The sequence below is a fragment of the Triticum urartu genome, chromosome 6 (genome assembly GCF_003073215.2).
Source record: "Triticum urartu cultivar G1812 chromosome 6, Tu2.1, whole genome shotgun sequence".
Taxonomy (NCBI): Eukaryota; Viridiplantae; Streptophyta; class Magnoliopsida; order Poales; family Poaceae; genus Triticum; species Triticum urartu.
Window position 1 is genome coordinate 179,907,155 of NC_053027.1, and position 6,000 is coordinate 179,913,154.

The following is a 6,000-nucleotide window of genomic DNA, read 5'->3' on the forward strand; positions in this document are numbered from 1 at the left end:
GACTTCATCAGGGCCCGCTACAAGTGGGACAAGGAGAAAAAGGTTTTTTACACGGACAAGATCACGAGGAAATTTATTAGACTACTGGAGAAGCAGCCGAAAATCCTACTTCTCTGATGAGGCCCAAGTGGGACACCCCTCTCAACCGGGCCTTGAACGAACTTAAGGGACTCCCTTTGGGCCAGCGGCCACAATATGGTCGTGCGCACGGCGCTGGAGATGGCGCCACGTGGAAGGTGTTTTACAACGAGGGCCCGAAGGCCAAGAAGCAGAAAAAGAAGTTTAGTCAGGCGGACATCGACGCAAAGGTGAAGCTTGCGGTCGAGAAAAAAGTAGCTGAGGACGTGAAAAAAGCAGCTAAGGACAAATATGAGTTGCTACAGCAGGAAGTCAATGCAGTTGTAACTGCCTGCAGAAATGATTTTGCTACTAACTTGGTTCCAGTTATCATCAACTGGACGAAGGAAAATCCAGACAAGACGGTACATGATTTCCCGTTGCCCAGTTTCGTCGGGAGCAACTCCATGAACAACAACACCATCGCACCATCACTTGCTCACGCAACTGGGCCTCCTCTCGCAGCCGCTCCCGCTCATAGCAGCCCATCCTCAGTCTCTGGCATGCTTGGTGGGCCTTCGTCTTTGGTTGAGCTCGACGCCGTCACGGTAATTACATGTCGCACCAACATATAATATTCCATTTTTGTTGCCTTTCGGATGTTTTACGCCACAGACATATGTGTTTGCAGGCGAAAGAAACCCCGTGCACCATACTCTACTTGATCAAAGGCCAGAAGGTGGACGTGGGAAAGGGGATGATAATGGACCCCTTGCAACCCACGTTCCACAACCAGCTGATCCCTGCTGGGCACTTCAGGGTTAGCTTGTCCAGTGTGAAATCGGGGCACGAGTATTTGCCTCCTCCAGTACAGCATGTGGGAGCGGATGACAAGACCCCGCCGCGGATTGGAAGCTGCAAGGGTTGGGTGCTGCTATGGCCGAAGAATCTTATTCATCTGGAGCCGGCCGAGAGCACACCAATAACCACACAACAACAAGCATGTGCGGAGACCACCACCCCGCCTACGCAATTACCAGCTCCTGTAGTGCCGGGTGAGAGCAGCAGATGACATGATGAAGGGGGTGCAATAGTGCTGGCTGATGTAATTTGTCCTGTAGAACAGGGAATGGATGATGAGACGAAGGTCGACCCTATGGATTTCCTCAATACAAACGCGTATGACTGTGACATAGAATTGATGAGTCAACCGTATGACAAATCGGGCTATCAGCTTGCTAATGAGGATATGGATAATATGCCCGGGCAGGAAGGTCGTAGCAGGGATTGCAAAAAGTCTCTCTTCATGAAATCCTCACAGGACATGCCTGAAGATGCCGCCTCAACACAGGCTCAACTATCCCAGCGCGAGGGTCGTACAGTACTTAGCCCAGGAACACTGGGGCAGGGGTTAAGGAAGGGTCTAGAAGGTGTGCCCGAGAAAAAGGAGAGAAAGAGATCGGGGACGATAGCTACCTCCAAACAAGCCAGAGCACATAGCAGCCAAACGATGCATTCTGAAGAGCGTGTACCCGTGAAAGGTGCGGCCATGTTCCATCTCACGGGCGAGCCGATGCTACCACTGAAACCACTGGAGGCACTATCAGGGGATCTCAGGAGACTGCACGACCATGTGTTGTCGATTGAGAAAAGCCTACTAGCCTCAAAGGATCCAGGATATCCGACATACGCGGCTCGTGTGCCTGAGGGGAAGTGCTACGTCGAGACACTGCCCGCGGAGGTGTTCTTCCAGCGGTTTAACCATATCTTTGAGATGTTTCTGACAAGGCGGCTCGATTTTACAATCGTCCGCCTTTTTGCGCTACATATGAGCTCTGTCATGAACAATGAAGAAGTCTCGCAAATCTGTGTGGCGGATCCGTACTACATGCACGAGTCTTCCTTAAGTCTCAGTGACTTTGAGCGTGAAACTGCTAGGGACTACCTCCAAAACTTCATGGTACAGAATAAGGACCGGGAAATTGTCCTCGTGCCTTATCATCCAAAGTAAGTCAGTTTCGAACAACCCTTTCATACATTTCAATCATTCATTCTCTCTCTATGGGGAATAATTTGAGGTGTCTTTTCCCCGTAGCAACGGGTGCGCCGTCCTTATCGTTCTTTATCCGCAAGTCTCCCACGCCGTGTATTTTGACCCTTCCAGAGACTACGAGAAAAAAGACTACACCCACATAATGAATATTCTAGATGATGCTCTCCAAGGCTTCAGCTTTAGAGGTGGCCACATGCAGATCAGGAAACAAAGGAACAAGAAGATGGGTTTCACGCATAAAACTAACTTCTCCTGCATCCAAGTCCTAAAACCAAGCAAGAAGGATGGATTGTACATCCTCCATCTCATGAATCAGTTCAACACGGATTACCAAAAGCTTCGCATGAGAAGCAGAAATGATGATCATATCCACAAGTGGCTAGAATCTCATGGAGAAGCGGATTATAAACTTAGAGATGACTTCTTTCGCATCCAAAGCGACATTGCGACGATCATCATGAAAGAAGTCGTCGATGAGAAGGGGATGTTCCACCACGGCCCTATATCGCGAGCTGACGTCCAAACTCGCATAGGCATGCAACGTCTAGACCTCACGCCGTTCAAGAAGCTAGGGTCCATCCTCGATGATATGGAAGGATGGAACTTCTAGTGATTTATGATGCCGATGATGATGATATGTGTCGGTTGAACTTGTATACTATTTGTAGCGATGCAACTTTGTGATGTCCACGATCCCTGCCGAACTTGCGTAACGCTACTTTGTTAGTTTGCGTACGATGACCTGCGTACCTCTAGTTAATTAATTTGCATATTGTATGTTGCATCTAGTTGCTAACCCTTTCTTTTCAGTGTTCTCTAGTATATTTTGTTGCATATATATGATTGTACATCCTCTTCATGAACATGCATCTCTAACAGGTACCTAGTTTCTTGATGGCGAGATGGAACTGCTATGTCGTGTACAAAGGGAAGGTTCCGGGGGTGTACAACGAGTGTCATGAGTGTCAGGCGCGAGTGAATGGGTTCTCGGATGCCAGCCATAAAGGCTTCAAAAGCAGACAAGAAGTAGAAGCTAGTTACTTGAGGTTCACGCTAGCGCGAGAGAGGACTCGTAACCGCCATCTCATGTACTTCATAGTTCCGCTCTCACTCATAGTGATAGCTCTTCTCGCGTATACCTTGAGGTTGTAGCTTCAAGTATTCGAGACTTGCATGTATCGCTATTTTCGAGATGATGACAAGATACCACTTTCTGTTGGATGATGATTATGACGAGATTATTTGTATGTATATGCTATGATTACATTTGTGGTCTCGCAGGCATTTGTAAGTGTATCATGATGACATTTGTATGTGCTAAAGATTCTTCTATAAAGCCTGTTCAAATACAAAACAAATATGCCGAAAAAAACAAAAAACTACTAAAATTAGCAGTAGCGAGTGGAGAAAAGTTAGCAGCAGCGCGGTTGTAGCAGTAGCGCGCACAGGGGAAGCGCGCTATAGCTATTAGCAGCAGCGAGGTTCCTTTAAGCGCGCTGTTGCAACACTTGTGTAGCAGTAGCGCGGGTGGACCAGCGCTACTGCTATACGTTAGCTGTAGCACCTTATTAGTAGCGCCGGCCCCCGCGCTACTAAAAGGCCGAAAACCCGTGTTGCTGCTAGGCTTTTCCCTAGTAGTGATGATTTGAGTGGAAAGCAACTTGGGGAAGCCTAAAGATCAAGATTCTTGTGGTTGGATTGGAATATCTTGGTCTCAACACATGAGTAGGTGTTTCTCTCTCAGAAAATGAATGATGGAAGTGTAGGCATGTTCTGATGGCTCTCTCCACGAATGGAGGATGGGTGGAGGGGTATATATAGCCTCCACACAAAATCTAGCTGTTACACACAGTTCACCGAACTCGGTGTGACCGAACTAATAAACTCCGTCAGACCGATATGGTTCAAATGTGACTGTTAGAGTTTTCGTGGGACCGATATGATCAACTCGGTGAGACCGATGTGCTAGGGTTAGGGTAAAACCTCAACTCGGTTTGACCGATTACACAAACTCGGTGAGACCGATTTTGGTAATAAGCAAAACAGAGAGTTGGTCAAGCAAACTCGGTGGGACCGATTGCATATTTAAGTGAGACCGAAATAGATGCAACAGGCAAAAGAGAGTTTGCAAGCCCATCTCGGTGAGACCGAGATCCCATTGATGAGACAGAATTGATTAGGGTTTCTAGCAGTTGCTATGTCAAGTGAACTCGGTGGCGCCGGATAGATCAAATCGGTGGGGCCGAGTTTTACTTTAGGTTTGGGACATATGTGGAAATGAGAAAGTGGGTGAGGGCTTTGGAGCATATCACTAAGAACTTTGAGCAAGCAAGCCATTAAGCAACACCTCATCCCCTTTTAATAGTATTGGCTTTCCTATGGACTCAATGTGATCTTGGATCACTAAAATGAAAATGAAGAATCTTGAGCTTTTGCCAATCATTGTTCTTAGCATCTTGAAGGGGTTTGCTACCTCTTGAGCACTGCGTTGGATTTCCCTGAAGAGGAGAGGATGATGCAGCAAAGTAGCGTAAGTATTTCCCTCAGTTTTTGAGAACCAAGGTATCAATCCAGTAGGAGGCTACGCGCGAGTCCCTCGTACCTACACAAAAACAATAGCTCAACGCAACCAACGCGCTTAGGGGTTGTCAATCCCTTCACGATCACTTACGAAAGTGAGATCTGATAGAGATGATAAATAATATTTTTGGTATTTTTGGTATAGAGATGCAAAGTAGAAAGTAAAAGCAAAGTAAAAGCAGAGCAATAATAAAGTGATGGAGATTGATATGATGAGAAAGAGACTCGAGGTCCATAGGTTTCACTAGTGGCTTCTCTCAAGAGCATAAGTATTCTACGGGGGGTGAACAAATTACTGTTGAGCAATTGACAGAATTGAGCATAGTTATGAGAATATCTAGGTATGATCATGTATATAGGCATCACGTCCGAGACAAGTAGACCGACTCCTACCTGCATCTACTACTATTACTCACTCATCGACCGCTATCCAGCATGCATCTAGAGTATTAAGTTAAAAACAAAGTAACGCCTTAAGCAAGATGACATGATGTAGAGGGATAGTTTCATGCAATATGATAAAAAACCCATCTTGTTATCCTCGATGGCAACAATACAATACGTGCCTTGCTGCCCCTTCTGTCACTGGGAAAGGACACCGCAAGATCGAACCCAAAGCTAATCACTTCTCCCATGGCAAGAACAACCAATCTAGTAGGCCAAACCAAACTGATAATTCAAAGAGACTTGCAAAGATAACCAATCATACATAAAATAATTCAGAGAAGATTCAAATATTATTCATAGATAGACTTGATCATAAACCCACAATTCATCGGTCTCAACAAACACACCGCAAAAAGAAGATTACATCGAATAGATCCCCACAAGAGAGGGGGAGAACATTGTATTGAGATCCAAAAGAGAGAAGAAGCCATCTAGCTACTAACTATGGACTCATAGGTTTGAAGTAAACTACTCACACTTCATCGGAGGGGCTTGGATGATGATGTAGAAACCCTCCGTGATCGATGCCCCTTCCGGTGGAGCTCCGGAACAGGCCCCAAGATGGGATCTCATGGATACAGAAAGTTGCAGCGATGGAATTAGGTTTTTGGCTCCGTCCCCGATCGTTTGGGGGTACGTAGGTATATATAGGAGGAAGGAGTACGTCGGTGGAGCTTCGAGGGGCCCACGAGGCAGGGGGCGTGCCCTCCACCCTCGTGGCCGCCTCGTGGCTTTCTTGATGGAGGGTCCAAGTCTCCTGGATCTTATCTGATGAGAAAATCACATTTCCGAAGGTTTCACCCAGTTTGGACTCCGTTTGATATTTTGTTTCTCCGAAACACTGAAATAGGCAAAAGAACAAC